At 30.6% G+C, this 24,766-nt stretch overlaps 1 long non-coding RNA gene across 1 annotated transcript; it reads right to left on the reverse strand.

Annotated features, from left to right (window-relative positions):
• Positions 1–1,933: 1,933 nt before the first annotated feature.
• Positions 1,934–24,713, reverse strand: LOC120595020 (uncharacterized). The gene is made up of 3 exons (XR_005650761.1): positions 24,472–24,713; positions 18,057–18,136; positions 1,934–1,969 (listed from the first exon to the last, which is right to left on the reverse strand). It is a non-coding gene; the product is annotated as an uncharacterized LOC120595020 (long non-coding RNA).
• Between the last annotated feature and the right edge of the window lie 53 nt (positions 24,714–24,766).

The following is a 24,766-nucleotide window of genomic DNA, read 5'->3' on the forward strand; positions in this document are numbered from 1 at the left end:
ACTTGTTGAGAATAGTGTACATATGTGACAGCAGACATTCAAAGTGACAGTTTGTGATTTGGATGTCCTCAGTATATGAATGGTATGACAAAAAATGGATTCACAGACATTAAGAAGAGATTTTCAATGATGTTCATTTGACAATCAGAGTGCTTTTCATAGAATTATTTTCATAGCAATGTAAAGAATGTAGAATGTTATTTTGATTAATATGAAACCATATGAACTAAGATTTTGAAACACTCCAACTGCAGTCCTTCCATGTACATTTTGTCAACTAAGTTTGGTAGGAATTTTGGCAGATCTAACTTCAAATCTTAGCTCATCCATTTACTAGAGGATTTGTCAGCTATTTCTATGTTAATGCTACCTAACAAATCACCCCCAACTCTACAACAACAAACATTTGATTTTCTAGCTCATGCATCTACAGGTCAAGGCAGTTTCAGTCTGTAAGCTATGCTTGGGCTGGGCAGTAATTCTCACTGTGATCAGGATAAGCTTGACTTCTCATTACAGGTTAGGTTTAGGTACATCCTTTACGGATCAGTGCCCAGCCAGAGTGTACTCTTATCACAGTACATAGCATAAAGGCAAAAGGCAAGCTAAACTACATAACACATTTAAAGCCTCTGTTTATGTAATATCCCATTATGAATACTCCATTCTCAAAATCACAAGGCCAAATCAAAATGAGGCATTACTGTACCATGTGCCAAGAAGGAAGCAGGGATGTGAACGATATTTGCTGAATATTACTCCAATCTGTCACAATAGCTCTCCACATTGGGGCATTGTCCTAATTGTTTCTGAATTTTATTGTTATCATCTGTAAAACAGGAATAATATAACATGTTTGAAACTATTGGAGAAGCATGTTCCTGACATAGAATTGATTGGCTAAAAATAATCTAGTGGTATTACTCAGTTCAACTAGAATCCGTGTGATGCAACAGATTTAGCTAAAATTGAAAGAAATGGAATCTTGGCTATTTTTAAACAGTTGTCACCAACTAGTAAATTGCATTGACTTCTCCCATGTTCTATTGCATACTCTTCATTTACAGTAAGTGTACAATAAACATAAAAAAACTTTTAAGACAGGAAATACTGTAACTTAGTTGAGGAATTGGACTTGAGTAATGAAAATGGTTGGAAATTACTAGCTGAGAAAATTTGCCACCACTATTATTATTAATACTAGTTTCCTATATAGGGCATCTCCAATGCCTCAAGCTCTGAGTAGGCAATTTATCTTCTTTAGGTCATTATCCAGTAAAGACAGTGGTTTCCTATTGAAGAAGAGACTCATAACTATTTTTAGAAATGCATTACAAGAGGTAAAACTAGCGTTCTATCTACAGATCTGTTCAACTCTACACCCTAAGTATTGACTATATAACACTCTCTCATATGTGGCTTACTTGGCTAAAGAAGAGTATATGTAGCATAACAGTAAGAAGAACAATTAAAAGGGAGGCTTAGTTCATATTAATAAGAACTTTGAATATTAGGCTAAAGCGTTTGAGTACTTTGTGTGTCAATAAAGGGGGCCATCATGGATTTTGAGCAGGAGGTTGATGAGAACAAAAAACAGTGCTCTAAACAAACCGATATGACACTGACACATTAGCTCACATTAGAGATGTGAAGATTAGATTGAAAGTTACACAACAGTTCAGCACTGTAAATGAAGAGTATGCAATAGAACATGGGAGAAGTGATAGAGAAGAGAGATATTATGAAGGCAGAATTAACAGGATCTCAAGAAAAGGGGTTCTACTTTTTAAATTTCTCATTTAGTCATATTTTTATATAGTATACAAGGGAAAATTTTTTCTTTGGATAATTATATAATGTATAGCCATTAATAATTCTGTGTGTATGTGTGCAAACATGCCTGTGAAGCAGGGCCAATAAATTTCTTACCTTTCCCCTGTTAAGACATTCCATTGGCTCACATAAGTTACTGTTGAAAGACAGAAGCAGATGTTAATGGAAGTGATGTTTAATGATCTGTGACCCTATATACAAAGAATATAGGCATCATAGTCATCTGCTAACCACATCCATGAAAACTGCCAGTGAAATAGAATTCATGACCTTCAGATCTCAAGTACTAGCCTATTTTAAGTGAGTTGAAAGGGCTCAGCTGGAAGAAGAATTTAAAAAAAGAGTAAACATTTGAACTAGTGTGACATCTCCTTGTACTGGTGGTAAGTGATATATACATATCCTTTCCTTTACCTCCCATTTCCCCTGCAACTGGGGTGAAGCTTGTTCTCAAGGTGTAGAGCAGCTGAGGTTCACAGAAGAGCATTACCACAGTTGGGTGCCAATCTTTAATGATGAAGCACTGTCTATGTACACAGACATCAAGGTCATCAGTAAATATGTGAAAAATATAACAACAAGGTTCTATTAAAAGCATCAACAATGATTAAACAACCAAAGTAAGAGACTCACTTTCTAATCAAATAGAATCTAAAGACAGATGAACATATGTGACGTTATATATGAAAGAAAGGGCAGCATATATATCAGTTGGAAGATAAATCTCCAAAAAAGTAGATTTTTTAGGTTTTGTTAATTATTATTAAAATGAAAGTTTCAATTTGACACTGAGAGTCACCAAGAGAGAAACAGTTCCAAATTCTTAGGCATCCTGCCATGTTATGATTAATTTTACAGTCCATGCATGGATGTTTAGTTAGAGAAGAGAACTGTAGATATCTTGTACAATCCATCAAAATGGTAGGAATAAACTGTCACTCCCAACCTGAGCCGTGAACATGTTTATTTATGAGCCTCTCTTGAAATTGAAAAAAAGAAAATCAAGACAGCAATGCAAAGAGAAGCATCTGAAATGTTCTCTGTTAAACAACAGCTAATAGAAAGCTTGCAACAAAGAAAGCCTGGCTTATTTCTAGCTTTCAAAAAGGTTGAGGACATTGGTTCAAATGGTTTCGGTTTCTTTTTTGACCCACTTTAAGACCTTTAAAATATAATGTGATTGTCTTCAGAATTTGTCTTGCTATATTTAAAAAGGGAATAAAATCTCTTTTTCAAATCTTTAATTTTAAACATTAGTAAAAAAAACTGAAAATAAATACACCAACATGATAGATAAGTGGTTATCTTTGTGGAATAGTACTTGGATGATTTTGTATCTTTTTAAATATGTGTAGTTTTTTCTGTTTTTCTACATTATAAATTGCATTTATAATGCTACATAAAGCCAGGATCTTCTTTGTCTCTTACAGTAGCTTTATCTCCATTTCTTGAGACAATGATTAGCATAAGGTAGAAGCTCAATAAATATATATTAAATGAAGGAATGAATTAATCAAAATGATATCAAGCTAACGGCATTTAAGAAAATTACTATTAAACAATACCACTTATTTAATTATAGATATAAATGAAATCACATAGATTTATATAAACTTTGAAAACTTTGGCTAAAAATCTACTTATTAGTAACAACTGGGAGAAATTTCTACAAACTACAAGGCCAATCAAACTAGCAACAAGTAAATGTTAATTGGTGGCTGCAATGTGTTATGCAAAAATAAGAACCATGGAAATGTAAAAGTATTTGATCTTCTTATTAAATAATACTGGGTCAAAGGGAAGAGAAAATTTTGATTATTACAATATTATACATCAAAACATATGGGATGTTGTCAAAGGGATTTTTTTGATGAGGAAGACAATTTATTAGTTAAAAAATTTGATCTAAGATGTTATAAAAAGGACAAGGCAATAATACTCAAAGAAATAAGGAATTCAGAAGCAAAAGAAAAAGAAGAACTGATGATTCATGGTCTGATACTTTTTTGTAAAAAGGTGACTACTAGAAAAAAAGACAACAAAAGAGCAAACTTTGGAAGCACTTTCAGAGGAAAATGAAAAATATTACTTGACAAAAGTAATTACAAAAGAACTAGCAATCACAGAGGGTACATTAAAACTCATGAGAGAATAGTCCATATATGATGGAAATAAATTTGAAAACAATTATTTGCATAAACAAGTATTAAAATGGTTTTCTAAGGTAGTAGAAAATCTAGGAGTTAACCAATAACAATATATATATGAAATAGAAAAAGTATCAAAGAAGCACCAAACCAGATACAGCTACATCCTTAAAATTTCTCTGGCAAATACTATCACAACTTCAGCAAGCGAAAAATCTCTAATCCACTGAAATATATCCCAGAAAACAAAAAAATTCAAAATTTTGCCCAATAATTTTATAATGCTAGCATTACCAATCTAAAAAATTACATAAAACTGAAAATTACTTTCTTGGGCCTTCTGTTTTTTACCTTTCCCTGGTATATTCTTCCTTAAGACGTGAATCTCTTTCATCATGCATACTCAAATAGCTACTCTTCAAAGTTCAAAGTCCTTCCCAAATACTCCCTTGAAGATTCTGCTGCCCTAGACTCTCCATCCAATTCAACTAACTTTATTTTATTTATTGCATCATAATGTGAATTTATTTTAATTTTTAAACATGTTTATAGTATACCTCTGGCCACTGGAGGATAAACTCCATAAACACACAGCTGAAACCTCAGCACCTTGTATATTGTTGACCATATAGAAGGTATTTCATAGACTTTGTATTATTTCTCATTTACAAGAAGACATACAAATATCTTAAATAGATATAAGTTAGATATTAATAAGTAAATTCTACTTTTTGGAATTTTTATAAATTAGATAATTTGATGAGTACAAACACATATGTATAAGGATATCCATACTTTTTTTCTAAATAGACAAAATGAAATACTATTGAAATGTCCATTATTATCAAGCCATTTATAGAAATGTATATCTTCGCAAGGGAATTCTATTCAGTCATGGTATACTCAATGATGTATGTGTACATTTTCTGTTGTGCCTTGATACAAACAAAAAATGGAAACTGTAGACAAACTATTAACATTTTATGCATATTAAAGTAATACATTGACTTTCATTTTCTTTATATATAGAATGATATGTGATGACAAGCACATAAATATCTTTAACCAGAAAAAATAAGAGCAGCAATAAAATAATGACAGATAAGTGTCTTCAAGATACTAAATCATAGCACAAAGTTTTAATAATTTATATAATGGTATACTAGTATAAGAATTAACAGACAAGTCAAGCATAATTGATATTAATATTTAAATATAGATAGTTGGTATTTAGAATATGCCAAAGGCTGTATCACAGATAATTTAAGGGAAGGGATTGATTGTTCATCAAGTGGTGTAGAGAAATGTGTCTATTAAAGGAAAAGATAAACTTTTATCCAAATCTTATGTACCATATTTTAGAATAACAAATTGAATATGAATTTATTAAATAACAGGGAAATGAAGTGACTTTTGATCTGTTCGAGGAATTAAAGAGTATTTACTAAATATAAGAGCAGTGGAAGATATTATAAAGAAAACTAACAGCTTAATTAAATACATCAAATTTTAAAACATTGTGTGTTGAACAAATACACTTTTAGAATAGAATTCTTTATTCATTCAGATGTGGATGCAGAACAAAGGTGTTTCATGCCTGAAAAAACTCCTACTTCCTGGATACTTTTTGTAGAAAGATACTGAGGATATAATTTAACAAACACAAAAGCACAATAAACAAGAAAAAGTTAAGAGATCTAAGATTAAGCTGATATAACCCTTTAGATCTACAGAAAGGCCAAAAGATCATGCATAGAGAGAAAGGTGCTCCAGAGAATAATTACTATAAAGGAGAAATTAGAAAAAATAGCTATGAAAAAGGCACAAAACACCAGGGAGAAAAACAAGCAATTAGAAACTTCAGGAAAAACAAACAACTGTAATTGAAAGCCACAGATCAGTTGTAAAGAATCCAGTCCAAGACAAAGCAAGACTTTGGTGTTCAAGGAGAAAAATAGAATGAAATGGGTATAATAAAAATAAAAATAGGATGACATCATTACAAACATGAATATCATTAGACTGATAAAGAAGATTACATGTATTAATTTTTTTCCCTACAAAATAATTAGCAACCCAGGAGAAACCTAAAATACAAAAAAAAAAAAAGTCTGATACAAGTATGAAGGAGAGCAAAATCAGTATAATTTTAGACACCCAATCAAAGAAGAATCCTTTGATAGGTACTGGAGTTTTGACATTGAAAGCATAGAGAAAGAAGTATGATATAGAAGACAATATGACTCTGTAGTGAATTTTATCTATCTAGTCATAATCACATAAATAATGTTTTCTAATTTCAATTTTAGAATCAACCTATAAGTAAAGCAAGAAACATTTAATAAAGTGTGCAAAAAAAAAAAAATAGGAAAAAGCAAAAGAGAATGAAAAAAAAAAAGAAATAGGAAGAAGCAAAAGAGAATAGGCAGTCCTTGATTAAGTTTGTTTACAGGTGACAAAGGAATCAAGGAGTATTTATTAGGTTTAAGAATATGATTTAAAGATAAAATAATAATCAATAGAGGAATTAAAGGTGGGTTTACAAAATTAACTGGAGTTACAGATAGAGGTGAACAAGGATAAAAGTTAGCAAACTCTTCATTTATCAAGGATTCAAGTGATGAGATTTATTGTGAGCAAGTTATTTAGACATCTATATGTGAATGCCTAAAGAAATGAAAATAGAAATGGCAAAATGTGATTACCTCAGAAAAGTGGCCCTGAAATCTGGGAGTAATGAGCATTAAACTGTTTCTACGCAGGTTAAAAATGTAAACTTCCATACTACAATAGCCCTATAAGTGAAGTCAAAATGTAAGGCACATACTTGAAAAATGTTTGCAACACATAAGATATTTCCAGGATTAACAACATAAATATCTTCTAAATAAATAAGAAAAAAACATGAATATACCAATTTTAAAAAGAAATCTAAATTGGTCACTAATGAAAGCAAAAATATAGTGAATAAATATAAAAAATATTTCACCAAATAAATCAATACATCAATAAGCAGAAATATGGTACTCTTTAAGCAATTAAGTTTTCAAATTATTTAAAAATATTATAACCAATTCTGTGGTAGAGACAGTACTGTAAATATTTCTATACATTACAGTTGGGATAGTTAAATGTTGATAGGTTATAGGTCAAAAAATGGCATATTTATTTAGTAGTTTGACCTAATAAATTTAGTTTTAGGAATTCATTTTGCAGATACAATCTTATCCATTCAAAGATTTGTAAGTGAACATATTTAAGTCAATATTATTTATAATAATTGATACTTGAAAACAAACAATACCCAACTAAATGATTACTATGGGTAAAAAGCTAATAAATGTTTTCTTAAACTATATAAGTGAGAAGAGCATATACAATATAATATTAATTGAGAAAGCAGGCTGCTCATAATCTCAACTTTAATATACTTATATTATCCATATGTATTTATATAATATGTTTATATAATATGTGTTATATATGTGATTAAATTTTACATGTGTGTATGCATATGTGAACTTAGAATTAATTGCAAAATATTATCACATCTGAGTTTATGGTTAATATTTTTCATGTTCTTTATATTTCTATAATATTTCAAATCTTAAATGTGCCTATTTATATTAAATCACACAGAATGCATATCTTTTATAATAAACTAAAATTAACTAAAGTGACAATAATTACTTTTATTTCACAAAGCCAAATATAAATTTTATAGTAATTTTGTACTTAGCTCAAATCATCTCTTGAACTAAGATGCAAAGCATTTTTAAGGACTTTGTCAGAATTACTGATTAGTGGCTAGACATAACTAATTCATCATTTATGCAGCAAACCTCTTATTGATAAATAGAATTGAGTGATTTCTGAACACATGATCAAAAATTAGTAGAGTTTCAATTAATGAAGTTGTATTGGTTCCATAGAAAGTTTATTAGGCTTAATTATGGTTATAAAAGTCCTCCAGAGGCAGTTAACATAAACATTTATAAATTGGAAAATTAAACACATTTGAGTTATTTTATTTTCATGAAAATTTAGCATTACTATCCTGGTAATTTTGTTTCAGAACCTATTCTGAATAATTTATTAAGCAAAGGAAAGATAATAGGTTTTTTTTTTAAATTCAATTTCAGTGTATCTTAATTAAATCAGTGGAGTATATCAGTTATCCATACACATAAGAAAATAGAATTTGCTGTAGTATCATTTATTGCGATAAAGAATTTTATACTGAGGTATCCGTTATAAACTTCAAAGAGCCTTAGATGAAGTGTCAGACCATGTACCCTGAGGGAAATATTTTTTTAAGTTTTACAAGTACAACAATTTCTTCTTTACTAAAAAGACAAAAGTTAATTATTCAATAAATTGGAGGCATGAGTGCCTGAATTGTTCACAAAATGAAGGCATTCTGTTTTGTTCTTTTTTTCTAGTGGAAAGGGGGCAAAGAGAAGAGACTGTCTGTAAATGAAGAATTAAAATAGAGTGTGGCCAATTTCAAGAGAAAATTATAGACTGTGTTAGAAATTGAACTATATTCTGTAGGCTAAATTTAGGGAAACATTGTGAATTTTTTGTGGAGACATGATAAGATTGGGTCTACCATTTGTCAGAATATCTCACAGAGATGCTCTGTGAATGCACCATTCTTCATTTAAAAATTTAGTAAATGCATTCTAATCTTACAGACATTCATTTGAATAATCACAATAAATAATAGAAAAGGTTCTGAAAGGCTCTGAAAAGTCCTGCAATAAAATGTAAAATCTGTTTAAATTTTTTAAACTGAGTTCTTGCTAAATATATTTTATTAGAAATTGTGCTAAGTGAAATAAGTCAGACAGAGAATGACAAATACTGCATGGTTTCACTTATACATGGAATCTAAAAATAAAACAAAAACAGATTCATGGAAACAGAGACCAAAGGGATGGTAGCCAGAAGGTAGGGATCAGGGGAGGGATGAAGAGGGGAAGGAGAATATAGTTAATAATATTGTGATAAGTTTACATGGTGACAGATGATTACTAGAATTAGTGGGGTGATCACATTGTAAGGTGTAAAAGTGTAGCATCGCCATATTGTACACCTAAAATTAATACAACCAATATAATTGTATACCAATTACATTGAAATAAAAAAACATTAAAAAATAAAGAAATTAGTTTTAGAAATAACATCCAATCTTCTAAGACATCTTTGGAGACAGCTACTTTATAATGAAATCAATGTATTCTACAATGTAGAGGTTAAATAGCAATAGAAGAAGCCTTTACATTACACATCATTCTTATGGTTTATCAAGGTGATTTATGTTTAGAAATTTTCTACATTAGATCTCACTTCTTACCTGGTTTGTCTTTTTATGTAAAAAATTAGTAAGCTTGATTATTAAGTAAATAAAAAAGTAAATTCCAATGGGTTAAAATGTATCTAAACACTATAAAAATAATTATTTTAAAATAGTAGTTATTTTCTTTATGAGATTTGCTATCGTCTATTAATTCTTTTTTTAAAAAAAGTTATTTTAAAAATCAAAGCTTAAAGAGTTTTTTTTTTTAATTTTAGTATTACTATGCAATAAGTCCAAGATAATTATTTTCAAATCTTAAGTCAAATCATTCGGTTTCCATATCTCCCCCCAAAAAATTCATAACCACTAAAAAACACCAATTAAAGTAAAACTTAAACAATGATTTAGGATTTATGAAGGATTTAATTCATACTTTTTACACAGAATATATTTTGTTAAACTAAACACTATTTTACCAAATTACTTGCTCTGAGAAGAGTACTGTTCTTACAGGCAGAATCAGAAAAGAAAAATACTAACATCTCTCAATGCTGGTATTTGAAATACATCTTAAACTATTGACAATTCTGTCTGAGAGAGCTTTCTGATCACCTCATTAATTGGGAAAATGAACATGGCCTTGAAAAGTTAGAAGCTTTCCTCTTTTGGAAAAGTCATATTCAGAACGACTTGTCATCTCCCATTGTAAAACTCCCTGTCCGTGAAAGTTCTCTTGAGTCTTTATTTTCAGTATTAGTAGAGACCAAACTCATTATGCTATTTAACACCTTGAACTAGACAGCAACTTGGCGCAGGAAAGAAGCAGCCGTCATTATATTCACCATTAAATACAGGCACCTTTTAACTATTCAGAGTGAAATTTTATTAAGCAAAAGGCATATTATGGCTTAGGGCCATTTACTATAAATATATTATGGTCAAGATCAATTGATGTAGAACGTCTTAAATAATGCTAAAGGAAATATAAAATAAGGCCTGGATGTCAGATGAAATAAAGGTTACATAAACGTAAGAAATTAAAGTTAAATTATTTCTAAATCATACTTTGTGTATGACCTGGATATTGTTGAAATAAGTATAGAATCCAATTCTAAATAAATGAGAAGGTTTAGTTTATACAATCTATAGGATATGCAAAACTCTTTCTTCTTCAGTGCTTTCAAAATAGAATCCATGAAAAGCAAATCAATTTTTGGCTCAAGAGAGAATGTGCCTTTCTCTTGAAATTTTGGAACATTAACCAATCAATATCATTTTGGGATGTCCTTTTTATCTTCATTACTCTAATGCAAGTGTCCTGAAAGTTAAGCAATATTAAAGAAGAGAAACTGAACACACTATAATGAAATTTTACTGAAGGCAAAAGCTTATTTCAGTGGCCACTAACTGGTTAACATCGGTTTGTTGAAATATAGTAACTTAGTTATTCTTGCCTTGTTTCCAAAATGATACAGAGCAGCAATAGGATTTCATGAGAATGTGAACAAAAAGAGAAGTAACTATTTTTAAATGAATAAAAAAGTGATAGTCCTTTTTTATAGGAATCCAAAAGCAAATCTTATGTACCGAGGTTATAACTTAAATAATATTTTGTGCTAAATATCGTCTCTTCTTTCCCAATGCAGCTTTAGCACTGGTATATAAATAAAGAAAGAAAAATTTATTTTGGATTCACATAATATGTACTAAGATAGACAAGAAAATTTATTTTGATTTATAAATGTTTTCAATGTAACAGATTTATCTGAGCAGATATTTACTGTATTTGTCCCCAACTTATGTTCAAAAATTGTTTAACAATTTTTGCTCAATAAATAAAAGAATTTTGTCATTTGATGTCTCTGAGACCAGAGATCTCTTCCATCTAAGTTTACATTATTTACTTCTTTATCAGGAAAAATTTAGAGAGAGCAAAAAATACTAGGAAATGAGGAATCTAAAGCACAGACACCTTCTTCCTAATGTAGTCCCCTCACTAAGAAGATTGACATACATGTGTTGTAATTTCCAAAATAGAACATCGATTGCTTAAGAACACAGACATGATCCTTCTTTGTAATTAGTTGATTTCTGACAAATCAGCGAGTATCTAAGAATAACTTAATAATCTACTAACTAAATTAAAGGTAAAATAAAGTCTACTACTGACTACTAACTATATATGGATCCCCAAATTTCATCAAGTGAAGTCAACTTGGAGACCTTGGGTGAGTCACCTCACCTCTGTACAACTCAGTTCTGTCAAAATTAAAATAACAGTAAAACAATACCTACTCTTTGGTTTTTATAAGACTGTAATCAGATGTATACCAAGGCTCTCTGTCAACTAAACACACTGTATAAATAAAAATATACATTATTATTTACCAAAATGGCAAATCAGCTCTCTACCTATATACTTTTAAGTAAAACTTAGGGTAACTAATGATTATTTCCTCTGTTTTAGACAGGAAATGGAATTTGAGATTGAGAGCACTTGAACATAAGAATATAGATTAGAAATCCATAATTAAACCTAGAGAAATATATATACTATATCACATATTCCTGAAAAAAAGATTTGATGATGTTTATACACCTAAATAAATTTTAAAAGGGACAATTAAAATATAAATGAAAAAAAAGACTCCAAAAAACAGGAAATAGTCACATTTCCATAAACTGTTATGACTTATTTAGTATAATTGGTATTCAAATTCCATCTGAGCTTTAGTAAAATTGTTGCTATGGGCAGATTGAATGATACCAATTTCCCACAGCTGGTGTGAACTTTGTCATGAAGGGTATGCAGCTGTATGCCCTTGTACATGATGTTGCAGAGTTTTGCACACTCTCCAATCATTCTTCTCCACTTACCTACAATCTTCTGTTTCCAGTCACAATTATAGTTCCTCCACAACTAGAAGATTAGCTTACCCTGGACTTTATTTTGATGTAGGTTGTTTAACTCTATGTCCCTCAAATTTATTCTGTCTAATCTGAAAATATCTGTTTGTTTTCATCCATTATCCCCTCCTTCCCATACAGAGTTAGAGAAAAATATAAAATCTCCTCCTGTTTTCCAAGACTAACTATCCACTATGATCCTGACACTCTTCTAGCTTCCTTGTTCTGTCAATCTTCTCTCTATTATATTTCAAACTCTCCCTCTCCACTGGTTTCTTCTTCTCAACTCAGTAAAATATTGATCTTTTTTATCTTACAACTATGTTTCCCAATTTCTTCCTAACCTAAAGTAGAATCAATCCAGAAGGTAAACAGAGTTGATCTTGGGTATCAGCAACTTATTGGCTACCCACATCCTCCATCCCAACCCAAGTATCCAGCTTAAGTCACATTTTTTATACCCCCTTCCAACTGTATTTCAATATAATACATTGTGTTATTGTGCAGATTTTCTCTGTAATATTTTTGCTTTAATTTATTCCTGTTGGTTCCTTCCAAAATCATACAAATTTACCCTTTGATTGCTCTTTATTATTGACATTGTCTACTAATTGGTCTCCCCACCCTTAACTTCTCTGTCTCTGATTTATCTTTTACATTATTGCAAAAATAGTTTTCTCAAATTACACTTTTCATCTATTTTTTTTTTTGTAAATATCTCAGTGCCTGAGAAATAAATTATCTCCAAGGATTTAAAAAAATTCTAAAATATACCCCAAATGATTTTCCAACACTCTCCCTATAACTGAGTTTCACATACACTCACTTTACAATTGCAATGGCAACTCAATAAAATTGAACTGTGTTTTCCTGCCTCTGTGCCTGGAATTATACTTTTTGATAACAAGTTCATTCTTTTAAACTTCTCAAATGCCAACATCTTTGATGCATCTTTAAAGATTCCTTTCAAAGTCTTCCTCTTCCAGTACGTCTTCTAGGTTCTCCAGCCAGAATTTTTCCCCATCCTTCAATTTTTCAGAAGACTTTATGTTTTTCAGTCAACATTTACTGTCTATTGTATACTTCTTTATCTATGTATCTTTTCTTGGCTGGCAGATTCAAGATCATCTATATCAGCCATCATGCCAATTTTTTATCTGTCTCATTTCTCATCAAATCCTTTTGTTTTGAAAATACTTAGGGTTCAACTAAAACTAAATGAATGTTGACTTTTTATGTATCTACATAATAAAGAATAAAAAAAAATTCTTTCCTTTCACATCAAAACAAAAATTCACACTTGCAGCATGTTTGAGCACACAGATACACACAAAGAACCCATGAGATCTCATCAACTTAAGAAGTGGAATATTGTGCCCAAATGATGTTTACATGGTGGGTGAAAAGAGAGTACTGGATGACAGGAAGGATGACAAGTCAAGTGAACCAAATCTGAAGTGGTTATTTTTACAACCTGAATAATCTGCTTTCCATATGTTTCCTATAAATCCTAGGAAAGGTACTATAATCATGATCTTTGCATTAGAGTAGAACACAGAAAGATTCACCTCTTAGCAGGAATAAATTTAGAAATATAGAAATAAGAGGAAAGCTTTTTGGCAACCTTTCCTATAAGTGTGTGTAAAGCTGAAAAGCCAAATGGGGAGAGGAGTCTGTTAACCTTTGTCACACACCACATGCAAAGTAATCACACATCATAATGCTTTCATATCATATGTTTGTTTCACATTCTCGGATATGGCACTACATAGTTAAGCTTCCAACAGCTGGAGAAATTATAGTGCAGCAATGGTCTACCCATAGGATTCAGTGCTTCCTTTAGAGTTCTTGGCTTCAACAGCCTCAGACAAATAAAAAGCTTTATGCTTGTAAGTTGATTCCAGACTGTGACCTAAATTGATTTTTCTTACATAATTAAAAAAAAAAAAAGTTTTAACTATTTTAAGTCAAAGGAATCCTATACAATCTAAGTTGGGGAAAGTAAGGTAAGTTTACTTACTTTTTGGTGGTGTTAATTCAAATTTTCATATTTCTAATGTATTAGTTTGTCTTTCCCTTTTGGACCATTGATCTTCGCTGTCCCTCATTTCTCTCACCTTAAGCAGGGGAATATGGGCTATCGTTTGGGGAAAAGATATTTTAAGTGATTTGTTCACATCTAAAAGAATGATTTTATTACTATCATCCTCAAATATTTACCCTCTTGGTAATTTTCTCAAGACAATGTCTCCTTTATTAAAAAATAAATAAATAAGTACTTTTTTTTACTTAATTTGTATGGTACTCTAGTTACTGGTCTTGAAATACATATTGCCATGAAAACAGAGCACATCGAAGGTATTAGCATTTGGGCTTCTTTGTTAATGAGAGAGAACCTATTCTCCTTAGTAATTTTACTCCAAAGCTGACTAAGGCCCTTGTTTTTGACTCCTTATTTATCTCATTGGCTAACAGAATTCTTAAGAAAAGAATAAGCAAATTGCTAATATATCGCTGTATGCCTTTTGCTAGTTGTATTGGAGAAGTAGTATGATAGGAAGAGCACATTTGGGGCATGATGGTCTAGTTTTGATGTATTTCCATCTCCTTTTCATTTGCTGTGTGATATTGAACAAGTAACTTAGAAAACTTATTTTGCATCTATTTAATCATCTGTGAAATGAGGATAATAAAACTTACTTTCAAGTTGTCCTAAAGATTTAATAATATGACATGAGTAAAAATGTCTAATACACTCATTAAGTAGTAATTCTTTTTTTTCTTCTTCCCCCCACCCCATTATAAGTTTAATTCAACCACTGTTTTACCTTTAGATGGATTACATGTAAGGACCCGATTTTAATTTTTATCCCACATCTGGTTCCTGTACCCAGCTCTGTACTATATCTATTTCTAAAGCTTTGTTGCTTTTTGCCATTTAAAACATAAATGCTTATTTTAAAAATATATGTGATGACAGTATACAAGTCACTTAAATCTACTTCAGTTAATTCTCGTAACAGTTTTTCAAAATAGGTATTATTTATCTTTAATCTATAAATGAGGAAACCAAGATTAAAAAGGCTAAGTGACTTTTATAATACCACAAAGGCTAAGAAAGGTTAAGTGGCTTCTATAATACTATAACATGAGTAAGTAGCAATTCTGGGAATTGAACCCAGGTTTTCCAATTTCAAGCTTAGTGACCTTTCTCCTTTTCCATCCTGGCAGAAATTTACTTTACATAGTTTTCCTCCTTTCTCTCTTTAATATACTTCTATAATGTCCATGTTAAACCGAATATTTTGCCCTAGTCAGCTTCCTCTTTCTGCTTTCCTCCAGAAACCTGGCGAAAACTCTGCTTGTTTCTGTAGACAGGAATCTTTAATCATAGTTATGTTGAGGTGTTTAACAGACTTTTAACTGGCAAAAAATATGTCAAGCCATGGTATTTAATCGAAATCAAAAGGAAAAAAGTGCTTCTCAATTATACGAAATAACTTTTTGGATAAATGGCAGAATATTGTATTTTTAAAAAACACAACAATTTAGGATGCCATGTGAGTATTATCTACAAAGAAAATACATTAAATCAATGGTGGTAGAAAGAACATAACATTTTTTTACAAATAACACTTAAAATTAGCAAACTTGCAAATAAGGTTGTGGCAAATATTATTAAGTAAGTAACCAGGCATAAGCTTCAGGGAAGAATAAAGAATGTACAATATGGAATTAGAATGTGTGTGTAACGCGTGTTTTGATCACCTCTGTATGGCTTCTGCATAGTTTTTGTTAAAGAAATGTAGCCTAGTCCTATAGTCATTGGGAACAAAAAAATGAATGAAAGAGAATAAGAGAATGATAAGGGGAAAAAAAGAGAGAAAGAAAAAAAAGACAGAGGGAGGGAGGGAAGGAATGAGGGAGGGAAAATAAAGGAGAAAGATAAGAAAGAAACTAAGCTATTGAAGGAGCATCCTCATCAGGAACAGCATGAACAGAACTGGATTACTGATTATATCAGTATCTATGATTTTTTGAGCATTCTATACACTGGGGAAAATTTATATATAGATATATTAATAAATAACACATCACTAAACTTTCTAAAAATTCTGAAAAATAGATTTTATTATCTTCATTTCTAATAAACCTATAAAATATGCTTCATTATTTTAGATAAGAAAATAGTCTCAGTGAAGTTTAATTATTTACCTAAAATCTCACCATACATTGCCAATGCAGTGATTTGGAGCTTCCTCTCTGTTCATTTAAAATGAATGTTTTTGTATAACAGACAATCTTTCCACTAAAATAAATAATGCATCCCTTAACAAATAGTAGGAACACTAGGAACTTTTCTTAAGTCATTAAATATTAAAGCATATTATTTCTAAGTATCTTTATTATAAATATTCTTTTTAAAAAATAATATCCTAATAATGTTAGTAGCAAGAAATTATAAAAGACTATGAAAGTCACCTTTGGCTGAAAGAAGAGACTGTACATTTGATTCCTTACTACCAAACCACACAATAAACTGTAATGTTATGGAATACAAAAAAGCAGAAAGTCAGTGATTTCAGCAAATAGGACAGGAGAGAAAACAAACAAATAAAATGAGTACTTCTCTCCACTCATCACCAAAATGTTTAGTTTCAGACATTCCTATTTTGAACCCTGAGAATAGGTTTTTGTAAATATAATTTACAAGTAAACTCTGGAACATCCACAGGATTGGATTGCCAAACCGTGAATATGATCATAGAGAAGGATCATTAAAACAATAGAAAATTGTTAGTAATATGTTGAGTTAAAAATGGCAAAGTACTAAAAATACAGACTGTAACCCCAACTGTGTCTAAATTTTTTTAAATTATATGCATAATAGACAAATTGATAATAGTTTGAAAAGATATAAACAAAATATTAACAGAGGTTATATCAGGATAATGTAGTTATGCATAATTTTAAATTTCATTTTGTGATAGTTTGAATTTTCTAAAATGTATATATAAATTAATTTTGTGTAACAAAAGACAATAAAGCTTATATCAAAAGTCAACGTTTACTCAGTTCTATTTTGGATGCTGATCATTTAGATATGGCTCATGCATTTCCTTCAGTCGGGGAGATGCCACCACCAACTGACTGACAAGGAAAATAAAAAGAAACTCTTTTTTCAAAATAAATAAATAAATAAAGGAGTCCCTTTTTGGTTGTCAGTATGATCACATCAGACTCTAAGACCCATGGAGAGAGATATTTCATTTAGACTCTTTGCTGCGCACAGAGCTACCGGAGCTATGCACACAATTATGATCATTGACAGTCACTCAATCTCTTTCTCTCTCTTCTGCGCCATTGCTGCCCTGTGCTGCCTCAGCAGCATATTTAGGTTTTCAGTTGTCAATCATGATTCTTTTATATTCCTGCAAAATCATAAACATTCATAATATAAAAAGATGTCTGGTGGGACAAAGTTTTTGCTGGACAACTGCATTCCTTTCCCATGTGAGTCACTCTGCAAATGTCTAATATACCAAATGTTCCATAATCCAATCAAAGCAAGTTTCCTTGTTTTAGTTTCCATGTAATAAATTTCAAACACTCAGCTCCTTTTTGAAGAATATTCAACGATTGCTGCACAACTTCCTGAGACAGTCTGAGATTAAACCAGGAAACCAATCAGAACAAAACAAGATCCCCTTTGCCCTTCTATATCAAAACACTACAATCCATTCTCTAACTGTCCCCAGGAGTAAAATCTTCATTAACCTGAAATACACACATTGCCATAAATCAAAGCAAATATCTATCTCTGCTTTGCACATTCTGTTTTAGGCTGAGTGATCAATCTCACTTACCACTTTCCCAAAGAAAATAGCTGTGTTTTGTTTTGTTTTGTTTTCAGTGTTTCAAATGTAATTTTCAGAGAATTTGAAAGCTGAAGAAAAGCAAAATAAGTACTTGATTAGCACTGTAATGAATAGACTTTTAGTGAACTTAAAATTAAATCCTAAGTACAGTGTGTGCATATGTGTGTCTCTGTGCGTGCACGTGTCTGTGTGTATTTTCCCTTCATAAACCAAAATGACCTAGGAGATGTTTACTATCCAAGAGATCAACTTTGAAATAAATCTCTGGAAGATAACCTGAGGAGTGTTTTAAGAATTCTTACTTAGGGAATGAAAAATAGATCGTTTCAGGAAGTTCTCATCCCACTGCCAAGGCCAGTTGACCAGATAGATATGTGGTTGGCCAGGCTGACTAATAAAGTCTGGAACTAGATTGTGCCCTTGGAAGTATATTAACTGTTCACCTTTTAGTTTCACTACCAGAGTTCTTCATACACACACTTCTTACGAAGTTGAACAATTTACTATACCTGGAATTGTGTGAATTGTTAACCTTAATTGACAATGGGAAATATTCATTTTATTCTGGAATTTTGTTTCCTTTTTTTCAAAGAATTAATCAAATATACACAAAATCAACAACAACAAAAAAACTTGTCAACTTCATAATTTAATTTTTTGTGTGCTTAGTCTTATATTTACAGATTCAAATGCAGTGTTTTAATACAAGACTGCTCCTGAAAAAATGAGCCAAATATTCATAATGCTATTTATTTATTGTTCAAAATAAATGTTTCAAATTTCTGATGTTTTTAAGTACAAAACGATTAGTGTACAATGTATTCCAATAAGTGTTGTGAACAGAAGCAGTTAGGACTTTGATTATATGTCTCATCTCAGAAAATCACCTTCAGAAACCTAGAGTGCCCTAACTTGAGAATAGGGCACTATTTAAATTACATTAAAAACGCAAGGAAAATGTAGTTACAAGGTAAAAATGTAAGAGTAGTAATTACGTGGTCTATGTTAGGGCAAAGGCATGAGACAGAGTCACAGAATGAAACTCGATTAGCAGAGGTTATAAAAAGAAATAAAGAAACACTTATTCTAAGTGCCTGAGAATCAAAAGAATGTCACTGAAGAGTATAAGTCCACTATTTAATAGGAAAAGGGAAAATTACAGACTACGAGAAGGCCAACGCATTTAATTGCTCCTTGGGTTATTCTTTTCTAAATACTAATAATTGTAAAAGGTTGCTTAATGTGATAATAGTTACCAAGGTTGAAGAGATCAAAAGGCAATGTCAGAAAGTAATAGATTGAGGTGAGTAAACATTACTGTGAATGTATTAATGGTATCCTGAGATGTAGCAAAGAAGAAAATGCATCTAATGCTGAGGTGACTCTGAGATTATTGGATGATAAAAATAAATAGAAAATATATATTTCTATTTCAGTGGTCAAAAGACAAAACATTAAAGTAAAATCTTTAAAATTGATAATTGTAAAATTATTCAATTAAAAATGTTTGTTAAATGTCTATCATATTTCTAAGATAGACTATGAACTGCAATGAATCTCTAATACAAATATGACTTATCTCTACTCAAGAGGATTCATTGCAGCTTTGGCGAGTAGCTAATATATGTGTATGTAGTAATTAAGAACAGTTATGATGAATATGTAAACAGTAATGAAGATATTCTAACCCATATATGACCAATGATCTATGATATCAAATTATTTTACTAATATAACACTACTGATAACTCTAACCATGTCAACATTCAGAGAGTTGAATGATTCTATTCTACATTCTAATACTGTTGCAAAATTTTTTTCAAGAGAGATTTTTGCAGGGTTCAATTCCCTAAGAAAAAATATGTGTAAATAAATATATATTGATGGACTAGAACAGATAAATATACATTCTGACTTTCTCAGATCACAAAATTCTATATTAAAAAATAATAAGCAGATGCTTTTTTAACTTCACATATCTATATTCCCTTAAACTATTCAAAGAATCAAGAATCTTAAAAGGAACTTCAAAAAATATGACCCAACTATCAAACCTTATAGGGGATCAATGTATATATGTTTTTAAAAAATAACTCTTATTTAATTACCTATAAAACTTTAGACCAACAATTAATAATTGTGTATTTACAGCACTTCTAAAACTTCTTCAGCTTACTATTTACATATAGCCTATAACTGAGAGCAAAGCCAACCATGAGAATAATAATAAACAGTGTTTTGGTATCTTATGACTACAGCAAAATAAATCAAAAAGTCTCTGGTACAATGAAATTGAAATCTCTGTAATCTTGGATAACCTATAAATAAATAAAAATAAATGTAGAAGTAAAAACAGTTGCTACTTTCATCAAAAGCAGTGTCACTGTTATTTTAAAAATTATGCAAGACTTTAAAGAGTAAAATATACAAGAGGAAATAGTATGAACAAATCAAAATCCAGTAAACAATTAGATAAGACAAGACTTCTCAAGTAGATAGTTTTATAGGTAAGTTGTTTTCTACTTCTAATAACACTAATGAGTAGCATTAATCTGAGTAAATAGGTGGTTTAACTTAATAAATGTTATTAAAATACATTTTATTTTTCTCAAATTATGTAAAAATTTTATGCATATTAATTAACTTATAAAAATTAAGAAATCTCTTTTAAAATCCCCAAAACATTCAACAAAATGTTGGCAAACCAATTTCAGCAATACATTAAAAGGATCATACACCAAGATCAAGAGAGATTTATTCCAGAGATGCAAGAATGTTTCAACATCTGCAAATCATTCAATGCGATGCACCACATTAACAAAATAAAAGATAAAAATCATATGATTATCTCAATAGATGCAGAAAAACCATTCAACAAAAATCATAATCCATTTATAATAAAAACTCTCAACAAAGTGGATATAGAGAGAATATACCTGAACATGAAAGCCTTTCCTCTAAGATTAGGAACAAGATGAGGATGATCAGTCACACTACTTCTACTCAGTATAACATTAGAAGTCTTAGCCAGAGCAATTAAGTAATAAAAGGAAATAAATGTCATCCAAATTGGAAAGGAAAAAGTAAATTGCCACTATTTGCCAATGACATGTTATGTATAGAAAACCCTAAAGACTCCATCAAAAAACAATTAGCACTATTAAATGAATTCAGTAAAGTTGCAGGAGATAAAATCAATACCCAAAAATCTATTGCATTTCTATACACTAATAATATAAATAAAGAAAACAATCCATTCACAATTGCATCAAAAGAATAAAATTCATAGGAATGAATTTAACCAAGGAGATGAAAAACCATATATTTAAAACTACAAGTCATTAATGAAAGCAATTGAAGAAGACACAAATAAATTAAAAGATATTCCATGCTCATGTATTGGAGTAATAAATATTGTTAAAATGTCCATATTACCCAAAACAATCTACAGATTCAATGCTATCCCTATCAAAATTTCAATGGCATTTTTCAAAAAAAAAAAAGAAAAAAAAGAAAAAAAAATCTTAAAATTAGTATAGAACCCAAAAGCCAAAGCAATCTTGAGAAAGAACAAAGCTGGAGGCATCATGCTCCCTGATTTCAAACTATATTACAAAGCTATAGTAATTAAAACAGTATGGTATTACCATAAAAACAGACACATAGATTAATGGAACAGAAGAGACAGCCCAGAAATAAATTTATGCACATATGATCAGTTAATTTACAACAAAGAAGGCAAGAATATGCAATGGGAAAAGGACAGTCTCTTCAATAAATGGTGTTGGGAAAACTAGACAGCCACATGCAAAATAATGAAACTAGACCTCTATCTTATACCATACAGAAAATTTAACTCAAAATGAATTAAAGACCTGAAACCGTCTCTTCAATAAATGATGTTGGGAAAACTAGACAGCCACATGCAAAATAATGAAACTAGACCTCTATCTTACACCATACAGAAAATTTAACTCAAAATGAATTAAAGGCCTGAAACCGTAAAACTATGTTAAAAAACATAAGTGGTAACCTCCTTGACATAGATCCTGGTGATGATTTTTTTAAAATCTGAAACCAAAAGCAAAAATAAATAAGTGGGACTAAGTCATACTAGAGAGCTCTCTACAGCAAAAGAAATCATGAACAAAATGAAAATGCAACCTACTTAATGGGAGAAAATATTTGCAAATTATGTATTTGATAAGGGGCTGATATTTAAAGTATATAAAGAGCTCATACAACTCAGCAAAACAGAAAATCCAATTAAAAAACAGGCAGAAGATCTAAATAAGCATTTTTCCAAAAAAGACATACAGATGACCAGCAAGTACATGAAAAGATGCCCAACATCATTAATCATCAGAAAAATGCAAATTAAAACCACACTGTCACCTCACATCTGTTAGAATGGCTCTCGTCAACAAATTAAAAAATAATAAGTGCTGGTGAGGGTATGGAGAAAAGGGAACTCTTATACATTGCTGGTGGTAATGTAAATTTCCATTATGGAAAACAGTATGAAAATTTCTTAAAAAATTAAAAATAAAACTAACATATGATCCAGCAATTCCACTTTTAAGTATTTATCTGAAGAAAATGACAACACTAACTCTAAAAGATATGTGCACCCCAGGCTCATTGCAGTATTACTTATAATAGCCAAGGTATGAGAACAACTTAAGTGTCTCTCAATAGATGAATGAATAAATTGTTACACACACACACACACACACAGAGAGGGATATTTTTCAGCCATAAAGAATAATGAAATATTGTCATTTGCAACAACATGGATGAATGAATGAACCTCATGGGCATCATGCTAAATGAAATAAGTCAGGCAGAGAAAAACAAATGATCTTTCTTATATGCAAAATCTAAAACAAACAAACAAAAACAAACAAGTTCTTAAGTATATTTATTTTTGAAATTTCTTTTTTTACCCTAAAAAATTTTTCTGATTTTTAAAATCAAATCCTCATGGCATATTAGAAATAGAAAAAATCATTTAATGGTGAACTACTCAAAGCAGCTCCATTATAATTAGGAGAAAAAGTAGCAAGGCAATCACTATTACTGCTATTTAAAATTATTCTGTGTATATGGTTCTTATTGGCTGAACCTGTCGCATTTAGTTGTAGTCTTTATTGATTGATTGATTGATTGATGTCTAAATCGTCTCAACTTTGGCAACTGGTCACTCTTTCTATTTGTCTTCTGTGTCATTTTGACTTGGCCATATTAGTTTTTGAACATATTTGCTTTCTGGCTCAAAAAGCTGTTACATACCCATTTCATACAGTCTTGTCTTAAAATTGTAATCAATCATTTCTCCAAGAACTCTAGTACTTCTACTGGAGAATAGTAAACTGGTATTGGTTCTTTCATATTTTTATACACACACACATCACTAATGTTTCTTACTATGTATATTCTAATTTTTAGGAATGTAATAATGTTTTATTAAATATATTTATACTAATTTCTTAATAGATCATCTTTAGTTCCCTCTCTTTTCAGACTCTACTGAATCACAATAAGTTCCTATATTTCTTCCCTAGTATCGCATTTAGACCGATTACCTTTAGTCTCAGGTTACATCTGTGAAGTAATAATCAGGGAGCTTATTCTACTTTCCATGGAATCGCCCCATTCTATGCTTATACTTGTTGCAACATTAAGTCTGTCATCTCTATGCCTACTACCTAGTCCTAGGTATAAAGTTAAATTTATTATATGCTCATCAATACTATCATGGCAAAACTTCATCAGTTATTTCTCTTGGATAGCTGAATCCTATTTTCTAGTTGGTTCTTCATGACAGTCACATGGGAACAACATTCTCGAAGTTCCTCCATGTCCATAAATGTTTACCTATAATCAAAGAACTCTAGCATCAATACTACAATATCTTAATAATTTTGCTTTAATATAACTTTTAATTTATGATAGGTTATGTCTTTCAAAACTTTTATAGCAATCTAACTGGCAAAGATGCATCCATGTTATATGGGAAAGTATAAGAGCACGAATAAAAAATTGCCTTCCCTATTTTTGACACTTGGACTTAGATTTATGCTCTTGGCTTCTCAATGAAACCCTTCTACACACACACACACACACACACACACACACACACACACACACACACACACACCTCTAACACTCTTGCCCCAGAACTTTGCCACAATTTTCAGAGATTTTATATAATATTCCTGATAACTTGATATCTTACTTGATAGGCATTATTATTTTTCCCATTTTACAGATGAGAAAACTGAAGTTAATTAATTTTAAGGAAATTGACCATTAGATTATGTTTTTCAGATATTATATATTTCAGAACATCCAATATTACTTGCCTATAAAGAACACAAAAATTTGATCATCAGTTACTTACTTCTTATAAAAAGTCATTATTATGGATCATGGTGAAATCTGTTATAAATCAATAATAATGCACTATGTGGAGGAGGTTGTCAAAGCACTTCCATACTTCCGAATCATGATATACTTGTGAAGCTTATTCTTTAGTTTGATGCTACAGTCATGGACTATTTTCATCAAACTGTCCTGCATTATATTCTAAGTGATTATTCTTGTTGAAAAATGTACCCTATCTCTGATTACCTCATATATAGTTGTGCTCTCTGCCCTTGCTTTTTGATAGCAATTTATCTAGGAATGCTTCATGT

Source organism: Pteropus medius, unplaced genomic scaffold (assembly GCF_902729225.1).
Source record: "Pteropus medius unplaced genomic scaffold, Ma_sr-lr_union100, whole genome shotgun sequence".
Taxonomy (NCBI): Eukaryota; Metazoa; Chordata; class Mammalia; order Chiroptera; family Pteropodidae; genus Pteropus; species Pteropus medius.